The sequence below is a fragment of the Acomys russatus genome, chromosome 18 (genome assembly GCF_903995435.1).
Source record: "Acomys russatus chromosome 18, mAcoRus1.1, whole genome shotgun sequence".
Lineage (NCBI taxonomy): Eukaryota > Metazoa > Chordata > Mammalia > Rodentia > Muridae > Acomys > Acomys russatus.
This window is the reverse complement of record NC_067154.1, coordinates 46,527,512-46,538,758: the sequence shown is the minus strand read 5'-3', so window position 1 is coordinate 46,538,758 and position 11,247 is coordinate 46,527,512. Positions and strand designations below refer to the sequence as shown.

The window sequence follows — 11,247 nt, the reverse complement described above, 5'->3', positions numbered from 1 at the left end:
ACCACTGAGCCATCTCTCTAGCCGCCATTTCAGCCTTCATATTTCACATTTATCGATTTGGTGTCACCCCAACTATCTATTATCTTCTTTTTGGTTTCAAAAGCATCTAAATTTCTACATGCTCAAAACTTATTGATATTCTCCTCACACTTGTTCTTTCCTCATTTTTAACTCCCCTCCTCCTCCTCCTTCTTCTTCTTCATTCTTATCTATTCTGTTACCCAAAATACTGATTTTTCTGTCACCACAATTACTTGAGTCTATATAACTCTTCATCACCTGGTTACCTAGTTTAAACTACCAACATAAATCCCATTTCAGAATTTATTAACACGCCTATTCTGTCCGTTCACAGAACCTTTCTACATCACTGATGCACTATGAATTTTAAAAGTACTTTTATATTTATTTAGTGTAATTGTGTGTGCCTGCATGGATATTGGCGAACTGCGTATGTATAGGAGCCCCCAGGGGCCAGAGGACACTGGATCCACTAAAGCTAGCATTCAGGCTGTTGTGAACCGCTTGATATCCATGCTGGGGGCCCTCACTGGGCTCCTGGAAGAGCGCTGAGCAATCTTACACTCTGATCCATCTCTCCAGCCATTCTTTCCTTGAAGCAATTTAAGGACAAGTAAATGCCTGAGCCCCTTGAGAAAGGCCACACTCCTCATCGAACAGCCCTATTCGCAACTGCTTCTGGTTTGTTTGTTTTCTGTTCATTTGGGTTTTAGGGGATGGTTAGCAGCTCCTGAATGTGACTGCCCATCTCCTTGTGATTGGAATGATATTGAACCCATCAAATTGACAGACCATTTCTCTCCTTTGGGTCCTTGGTAGACCCCCCAACTGTCTTTTCAGCCTTCCTAAGAAAACCTCCCCTCTTTAGATACTGACTGTTCTGTAGCTATGTGTGTGACTCAGGTAAAGATGTTGATGCATTTAAACTCTAGTCTCGGGTGCCTACTATTATAGCCACTCTCTTCCTGCATATTAGAAACCACCACACAAACTGAGGCTGAGGACAATCAAGACGAATTATTTCTTTCCTGACACATGTGATGGCTACAAAGCTTAAGTTGTCTCAGTCAGGTTATTTCATGGTTAAAGAAGTATTTTCCTCTCTTCTTTTCTGCAAGACTCAAACAAAGAAGTTGCTTGTCTCAGCTGAGACTTGTGTCTATTTTGCAAACATGAGAGCAACCAGCCTGAAGACAGAACTAACCTAGAAAAGAGGACAAGAAACAGTACAAGACAAAGACCAAATCATTCCAGGTCCCTGCCCCGTAAAACAAAGCGTTGCCAATACGTGAAACTATTTCATGGAATTCTTCTTTCCTGCTGCACATCAATTCCAAACCGTTTGGGTGTTTGTGATAGCTAATGTTACTGTGTGGCAGCCATCGTACAAAGTATAACAACATATAGGGCATGTGCCAATATTATCTGCATTGTACACAAGACTTTGAAAGTTCATTAGTTACTAGTGGCTAAATCGTTGGTAAGTGTTCTAGTTGTCATCCAAACTTAGACCCACCTGACTCCAGCCTCCGTCCTTGAGCATCCATGAGACTTAGTTTGACTGAGTCACCTTTTAGACAGCAAGGGCGTGACCTCCTTGCTAACCCAGGCCGAGCAAGTGAGGCATTGTCAGAGTCGTGCTGCTGTTGCTTCAGTGTTCAGTTTAGGGCTTTGCAATGCCAGATGGTCTCCAACCACAGTTCATGTTTGTTTATCAATGTAGCTCTCTTGGTTTTTGAGAAAGTGGTTTTTTTTTTTTTTTAACGTGTTAAAAGGAAAAATTATTGTTCCTGGCTGTCTTTCAAGGACAGTTCTGTGATGACAAAAATCAAATGGTTTCATGTCAAGTACGTATTTGACAGAAGGCATTTCAAAGCCTCTTCTAAGGGTAGCATTGGTCCTAATACGATGGTTATTAGCACTCTCTAAAACACAGACAGAAAGGAAGGGCTTTGGAGGTGGAGATTGAAGCCCTCAGCAATGTGGTTCAGCATATCAGAAACCAGTGCACACACAGGCAAGGTGCTCTGAATGCTTTTCCTTCCTTTTACACTCCCACGTAGCTTTCCTTTTAAGTGTCAAGTGAAGCAGGTGGTGGAAAACGCGGTGCACCCGTCATTTTGGCATCCCTCTGTAAATGTATCAGGCTGTGATGGTACAGGTTGGCTCTGCCACTCAGGGAGCCTTCGGCTTTGGGGTCCTGACAGGAGTTCAAGAGGAATGTGTTGCTTTGAACTCACTTGTCAGCTGTGCAAAACTAAACATCGTCTACCATGCAATTAAAAAAAGGCCTCGGCAGAAGCAAAAAGGGAACATTCTAAGCCCCTCCCTTGATACTCCAAAACCCTCACTGTGGCTGCTAAATTAGTGTAGGAAAAATAAAGCCTGCTTCTGAGAAGAAGAAAAAAAAAGGGGGGGAGCCATCTTACAACAAACACACACAAAAAAATTACAGTCGCTGAGAGCTAATTATATTCTCACGATCACAAGCACATTGAGAACTGGAGAGCTCACGGATGCATCCTGCCGCTGCTGTAGAATGTTTCCTGGCTGAGTATTTGCCACAACCACTGTTCACTTCCTGTGGTGGATTTATGCTAAATCCTGTTATTAGTCTCGCTCTGCAGCTGCCATTGTCTATGAGCAGAAGCAAGGCTGAAAGGCTACGGTCAGCCTTTTATTACACAACATGTGATGGGGGTTGACCCAGTGTCCGATCACTTCCCCCCTTCAATCTTTCTGTGAGCTTGCTGAGCCTTCCCCAATAAATCACCGGGGTCCAGTGAACTTTTCCTCTTTTTTTTTCTTTCCTTTTAACCTCACCGTGTGTGTGCGTGTGTGTGTGTGTGTGTGTGTGTGTGTGTGTGTGTGTGTGTGTGTGTGTACTTAAAAAATAAAGGACACAATTTCATTTCCTCTTCAAACTAGGTGAAACTTACTAATTTTACCCACTTTCTATTGTTCTTCCTCCCCAAAATATATGGAACTATATTTGAAACCTTCATCTCATCCCATGATTAAAGAAGGGAATGCTAAGAATAAATGAGACAGAAACCCAAACTTTAAACAAATATGATGTGCAAACTGTCTCAATAGCCATGGAAAAACTAATATTCACTACAAGATTCAGCTGAGAATTTTCTAGAATAGCTTTTGAGCCTTTTAACCAGATTTGGTGTCATCTTAAATACAAATTTTCTTTTAAGTAAAATCAGCACAAATATTGTCTCTTTAATCAAATATATATTATTCTAATTTGTTAAAATACATTCTAATGGTTTACAATGTGGTACTGTTATACATGAGAATATAACCGCCATATTTAAGAATATTCTCAGATTTAAACATTAAATCTTAAAAGTTATTATTTTTAAGAGCCATGAAATTGTGATAGATAAAAATAAATAATGATAGAGGCTCCTGTTTCATCTTATGTATTCCATTGTTTTGTTTCTAATAGTTTTATATACATACCTGTGTAAATGCTTCTGTTTCAAAACTCTATGAGATTATATCTATGACAGTAGTGAACCTTATGGGCTTTAAATTTCTTTTTCACAGATTTTTTTCTAATACTCACATAAACCATTATTATTAAATCTTTGAAAATCTTATTTCAATTAATTGCAAATGTTGTTTGTTCTGACATCTTTTTTCTACAGCAAGTCCAGGAGAAATGTTCAGCTAGACACATACATATTCTGACGTATGTTCTGCTCAGATCAATTTAAAGGATAAAATAGACATTACTGTGGAGAGTTAAATTAGTTATATTAACCAAACCATAAAATACCACTGTGGTGGTTTGAATGAGAATGGCCCCCGTAGGCTCAGATGCTTGAATACTTGATTCTCTCTAGGGGGAACTATTTGGGAAGGATTAGGAGGTTTGTCCTGTTCGAGGAGGTGGGTCTCTGGGGGGAAGCTTTGAGGTCTCAAATGATTTGTGGTATTCCCGGTGTGACCTCTCTTTTTCCTGATTGCAGATCACAATGTGAGCTCTCAGAAATTGCTACCACCATGCCTTTGATCTGCCATCCTGAATTCTAACCCTAGGAAACTATGAGCTCAATTAAATACTTTCTGGTATAGGTTGTGTTGATCATAATGTTTTGTCAAAGCTAGAGAAAACCAACTAACACAGAGGCTGGTACCAGGAAGTGGGCTACTGTCTGACAAACCTCACCATGCTCTCTTGGGAAGAATGAGCAAAGCCTTGGGACTTTGGCCTAGAAAAGCTGTTGAGTGCTGCAAGTGGGGCTTAACGGGTCATCCTAGTAGGAGCTAGGATGACAGCACTGAGAGTTAAATGGTCTGTGGAGGCCCAGCTCATGGGTTTTGGAGGGAACAAATGCCAGCAACTGGGACAGGGATCATTCTTGTCATATTTGCAAAGGATGTGGCCACTTTGTCTTTATCCTCCGAGTTTGCATGAGGCTAAGTTAAAAACTGATCTACTAATTTTTCTGGCCAAGGCGATTTTAAGATAGCCTAATAATGACTGTGTCATGTGGCTATTAGTTATCACTCTTATGCAGGTCTGCAATATAAAATAGCAAATGTGGCAAAATAAATTAAAAATGTACAGTTTGAAGAGAAAAACAGTAGCAAAAACTTAATAATAGAGCCAAAGCTTGTGCTGAAAGACATAAGATGTGTGCTCTCAGCTGTGCTGACGTCATGCCTTGGTTCTACCGTCATGAATTCTAACCTAGGAAAACCATAAGCTCAGTTAAACAGTTTCTTGTATAAGTTGCCTTGATCATGATCATAATGTTTTATCAAAGGTATAGAACAGTAATTAAGACAGAGAGACTCCTGGTATTGACATAGAGAGGTGCCCTCAAGGCAAGACCCCACCCACACAAGTGTACAAATTGTTAAAGGGGAAAGGACCAAGGAATTTTCTGTTCCTAGAAAGGAAAAACAAATCAAAGCTTCCAATAATGTGATTCAGTGAGTGCCACGGTCAACCCCAGCTTGGTAGCCAAATGTGCCAGTCTCTTCCACATGCTTTGGCTATCATCATAATAAAAAACTATCTAGTATAGGACGGATCACGCCTGCCACAAACACTAACTAAAACCAGCCTGTAATCCGTTGTTCTCGTATGATATTGGTCTCAGTTAGGGTTTCTATTGCTGTGCAGAGACACCATAACCACAGCAACTCTTATTAAGGCAAACATTTAATTTAGGGCTCTCTCACAGTTTCGGAGGGCTAGTTCATTATCATCATCCAGATGAGGCGCTGGAGAAGGAACTGAGAGTTCTACGTCTTGATCTGTAGGCAACAGAAGGGGACTGTGTGTCACACTGGGCCTGGCTTGAGCATCTGAGGCCACAAAGCCCCACCTCCACAGGGACACACTTCCTCTAGCAAGTCCACACCTACTCAGCAAGGCCACACCTCCTAATAGTGCCATCCCTTATGGACCAAGCATTCAGATTCAAGAGTGTAAGGGGGCCAGTACACTGTTCCATTATAACTTAAAATGGTTGGTTTTAATGTAGTAGGTAAAAGTAAATGTAGGTCACAATAGTGGATCAGCACATAAAAGTACATACGGTGGCTTCCTTATATTACACCAACATACCTGCATAGGGATGGTATTCCCACAGTAGGCCAGATTGTTCCACGCCACATATCAATAAGACAGTTTCTCATAGACAAGACTACAGGACATTCTCTCATGGCAGTTCTTCCTTTGAGTTTCCCTCTTTCCAGGTGACTCTAGCCGAGTTGACAATAGAAACTCAAAAGGACAGTCAAATTGTAACTGCTATGCTCTGTGTCTTCAACTCTTTAAGTATTTTCACTAAGAGGCCAATAGTCTTAAAGAAGGTGACTTTCTCTGGTGAATTTCTTTGGCTATTGTGCCATTTTGATGACCCCATCATTGGTAAAGAGGTTTTCTGAGATGGGTAACAGGGGGGATTTTTTTGTTGTTATTGTAGCTGTTAGTTTCCAATCCCTCTTATTTATTTTGTGAAAAATTTCTCCTATAGTAAGTCATTTTATTATTATTATTTTACAAATCAGATGTGGTGGTACATGCCTGTAATCCAAGAATTCAGGAAGAAGAGCCAGGAAGGCAAGGAGTTCAAGACAGCTTCCACAGCAAGAATGAGAGGGCAGCCTGGATTACATTCCACCCTGTGTAACAGACAATCTAGGGTTTTTTTCCTCACCTTGCATGCTCTGTACCTCTCTCTTACAACCTGAGGATGCTGTTTCAAGTGCTAAATCCTGGTGATATTAAAGCAATTAGACTATATTTGCTTTGCATACAAAACACCTTCACATAGTAAACACATTTCACTCCTATTTTTTATAAGAAAATAATCCACACTCAACTGTATCTGAAAGCATGATGTTCAGAGTCTGTTTCGTTTTCTTGTATTGACATGACTTTTACTACAATATTTAACTGAACCTAAAAGCCTAGCACTACAATCCAGGGATCTGGTTGACACTTGAGCTCCAACTCCATCACTCTCTCTTGTACTGCTGTTTGCAAACCACCACAGCTAGGCTCTACCCAGCCCCTCAACTCTGTTAGTGGTGCACAAACACAGATGAAGACAATGAGTCTGGGTTATCGTCTAATAAAATTTTGTTTGAGGACACTATGCTCTAATTTTTGTATATATAATATGTATCATAAAATATTATTTTGATTTTTCAACCATTAAAATAAGACATATGTTGAGTTTTTAGGTTATATAGCACAAGTGACTAAGTACAGTTCTTGGCCCATAGTCTGACAGTACTTAGGCTGCAACAGTACCTAGGAGGTGGTCAACATATGTTTGTGGTGAAATAAATGGTTTGTAGTATTCAGGAAGTCCAGGCAGAAGAATGCTTGAGTTCAGGAGTTCAAGGTCAGTGTAGGGAACGTAGCAAGGCACTGTCTCTTTAAACAAAAAATAGTTAAATAAAATAAAATAGAAATCCATTTTGTCCCCAGCTCCTCTAAGTGCTTTAATACATTTGGTAGCTCCTGCAGGTTCCTTCTCAGCAAGCACTGTTGCTCTTCAGATGGTGGTAGTCTTTGGATCATTCACTGAACAACTGCTGTGATTTTAAACTCAGGGAAACACTCTCCCATACATTTCTCCCTTAAATATATTTAAATTGATTCTTAAGGAAAAATGATTGCAGTGAGTTTCATGTTCAGTGGCTTAAAAGTTTTCAATTTTGAAAAAAAAAATCCTATTTAATAGCGGAACAGATTACTTTTTCACCAAAAGGTTAGAGGAGTCACTAGACTAAATGAAGTATTTTTTCTGATCAGAATGAAAAGAAAACTCCGTGTGTGTGTGTGTGTGTGTGTGTCTGTGTATAAAGTGTGTGTATAAAGACTGAGGATAATAATCCTTGAACCTTGGTCATTCGTTTAAGCCAGGCAAGTACATACCACCTTCCCACTGGTCGTTAAGGGCCACCTACCAAACTTTATGGATCACAGTCCTCTGTCTAAAGGATTATGATACGAAGAATCATTTCAGGTACTGTTACAAGGTTGAGCCAACTCTTATTTTCCAGTCTGTCTTTTGATTCTTGAAGTCAAAGGCAACAAATTGCTTGCCTTATATGCAGGGAGACCTAGCTTTAACCCTGAGCACCCACATTTGTAATCCCAGCATTAAGGAGGTAGAGGCAGGTAGATCCCAGAGGTACATCCAATGAGAATCACTGTTTATTTTCTTGAAAAAATAGTTGATGAACAGCTGAGGTAGACCTCTGGCCACCATGTGTATGTGCACACTTGCACTCAAGAAATTTATTTTGAATTTTGAATCTGTGCATACAGATGTTAATTTCTAAGAAGTTATCTGCCTTTATGTGTGTAAGATGACAGAGCTGAACGGTCTTGTCTGCAGCCAGCCTTGTTTCGGCTCATCTCCTAGGGAGCCAGGTACTCTGCTTATACCACCAGCACATAGAGACTTCTGAGAAGGCAGGCGAGGTGGCTGCCAAGGGCACATCTAAATATCTGATTAAGATTGAGGAGTCCAGATAAGTGCTATAGACCAAACAATACTCAGTGGTGCGATATAGAAGGGAAATATTTATCTGCAAAATTAAGAAGGCTAAACCGATTCTCAGGAGAGAATGCACATGTCAGATTGTGTTAGATGTATATGCTCCTTAAAATCTTGTTAGCATACGTATGTGTAAATTAGAGGATTACAGTGAGACCGGAAGCTAACAGTCAGTCAGAAAAAATTACTTATCCTGCCCCACGTGGTGGTGCATGCCTGTGATCCCAGCACTTGGGGATGCAGAAGCAGGACGATTTCTGAGTTCGAGGCCAGCCTGGTCTACAAAGCCAAGGCTACACAGAGAAACCCTTTGTCCAAAAACCAAAAACCAAAAAACCAAAAACCAAAACCAAAAAAAAAAAAAAAAAAAAAAAAAATTACTTATCCCTAAATCTGGATGTAACCAGTGCAGACAGAAACAAAAAAGTCCCATCGCCATTGTCATGCTAATACATTCATTTTGGGAGAATGATCAGCTTTCGCTTCAGAAAATTCGGCAGAAAATTGACAGCACCAGAGGAAACCTGCCCGGGCATTCCAGCGTCTGCGGCACTGAGGCAGTCCAGTAGCAACGTGAAGACGTGATTCCGTGACTATAAAGCTGGGCCTCTCTATAATAGTACGTTGGAGACTGGTGTGTTCACAGACACCGAGGCGACTATGTATGACTGTTTGTTTACTGTGAGATTGACAGAAGCATATCAAATCCTTGCAGCCTATGAAGCAAATATTCCTACTCCACTTTCTAGAAATATACAGTGCGTTCAGAGGTTAGGCTATTTGCTTACGGACGTGTGATGAGAGATGGAGCTTGAATCCAAGCTTTTCTTTTTACTATACATTGTTAAAAATCTGCTTTCTCAGTCTGCTGTGGTTTACATGGCACAGTTTACATAGTACAGTTTACAATCTGCTGGTTTAACCCCAGTGCTAGCGCGGAAGAGCAGGGAACAGTCTGTGAGTTTCAAGTCACCCTGTCCTACATAGTGAGCTTTTAGGACGACCAAGGCTATGCAGAGAGACCCTGTCTCAAAAAATCAAAACGAAAACTGCTTTCTCAAAAATGAAATAATCTTTAGAAAAAATTTGCTCTCTTGACCTTTACTTTGGATTGTGCGCATCTAATTCAGTAGATAGCAAAATTTCTACTTGATGCCTTTCATGAGTCATTTTGACACAAGTGATAATAAATAAATGAGTCGTGCTTGAGTCTCTTCTTCCCCAACGTCTTCCTCCTCCCGTTTCCCACATGCTCATTAATACAGTACACCCATGAGGGTAAAAGCACTTCTGAGAAACATGAACTCCTGAGTCACGATGCCAATCAAATGTAGTAGCTGTACATCAAGTTGTGTTTTTTCTTCTTAGTGTTATTCATAGCAGAAGCCAGCTTCACTGTGTATCATTAGCTTATGCATATTGTGTAAATGTACTGGTTTCTTTCAAAGATGTTATCTGGGCTTAGATTCTTAGTTCAATGTGGCATAGAATGTTTCCCCAAAGACATCCGTATCTTTATCCCAGAACCTTTATTTCTAATTAAAAATGTTTTAATATTACAGTGCATGCACATGATACGTGTGGGCACGCATAACACAGATCGTGCACGTGTGGGGATTAGAAGGCAACTTGGTGGGTTTGTTTCCTTTCCTTCCACTTTCATGCGGGTTTCAGGGATTGAACTCAGGTCACTAGGCTTGCTCGGCGAGCCCCTTTACCTTCTAAGTATGTTATTGTGGGGGAACGGGGGGGGGGGGGGGGTGGGGGGGGTGAAGCATCAGGCTTGTGATTGGTTCCTTTGCTTCTCTCAGTCACTTTGCCATAGTGATGCGCAGACAGCTAACAGAGTTCAAAGTGGCACGCTATACAAATAACGCTTCCTGATTCATGCTTTACGCTCATGGAATTAAACACTTCTGGCTACTTCTCATTTCCATTGTGCTTATAGATACGTACTTACATATACATTTATTTATAGTGCTAGATCTTGCTCAAAAGAATTTTTTTTTTTTGCGTGAAAATGCTTCGCTTTTACCTTCAGGTTTGATTGTAGTTGAATTCTAGTGCATTCCAGCCTCAGAACCCTTTCACCTCCTCACAGGAAGGCCAAGACCCGAGGACTTCCTGGCATTGGGTATAACCGATGAAAACTCTCTGATCTGCAGCATAGTTTTCAATCACTAATAAGCTAACGCCTTCCTCTTTCCCTAGGAAACCTTGGCACTTGTCTGCTGTTGAGAACTTCATAAAGATACAATTTTCCCTCTGGGCTTTTGTTCTATCGTGTCCTTGAGCATCCAATGAGCTCTGTCAATCTAGTCTTGTTTATTCAGGACAGGAGAAATTTTAATACATGTATTACAATTTTTCTGCTTATTTTTTATTTCTTATGATTATTATTATTATGATGATGATGATTATTATTATTATGATGATGATAATTATTATTATTATTATTATTATTATTATTATTATTATTATTATTATTATTATTATTATTATTATTATTATTGTGAGCTGTCTAGGGATAGCCATGTAGCGCCCTGTAGCTCCATGGTATGATATTGGCCTAAAATGCATACAGGCCCGCATTTGGCACCATTAGTGAAAAACAAACAACAAAAACATAAAGGATAAAAAATTAAAACTTAAAAAAATAAAAAGTAAATAAAAGCGTGTGTTGGTGGGGTAGTGGTGAGCATAGCTGCCTTCCAAGCAGTTGACCCGGGTTCGATTCCCGGCCAACGCAGTGGTTGCCTTCTTTGATGTAATATGAATAAATTAATAAAAAATATTTTAAAAAAACAAATAAAAAGAAAAATAAACAACAAACTGCTGAGTTTTGAGCCTCCCAGCACGTTCCTCTGTGCTGTTTCTCTTTATTCGTAGTGCTACATTTTAAAAGATTCTCTCTCCCTTTCAAACTACTCATCATTTTTTATTTTACTGTATTATTCTTGAGACAGCGTCACATGTCGCCCAGGCTGTCTGTCCTGCAACTCATTCTGTAAGAGACGACTTTGACCTTTTGATCCTTTCTACCTCTGCCACCCTGTATTTGAATTACAGCCAGGAGTCACCAGTACTAGTTTTTGATTTACACGTATATGAATCCGATTTTCAAGCTCTAAGAACTCCTATTTCTTTTCCTTGGGATGCTCCTATTTTCATAGTTTCA

The 11,247-nt window shown here is 40.0% G+C and overlaps 1 non-coding gene across 1 annotated transcript; it reads left to right on the top strand.

Annotated features, from left to right (window-relative positions):
* Positions 1 to 10,746: 10,746 nt before the first annotated feature.
* Positions 10,747 to 10,818, top strand: Trnag-ucc (transfer RNA glycine (anticodon UCC)). Its single transcript has one exon. It is a non-coding gene; the product is annotated as a tRNA-Gly (tRNA).
* The last annotated feature ends 429 nt before the right edge of the window (positions 10,819 to 11,247 follow it).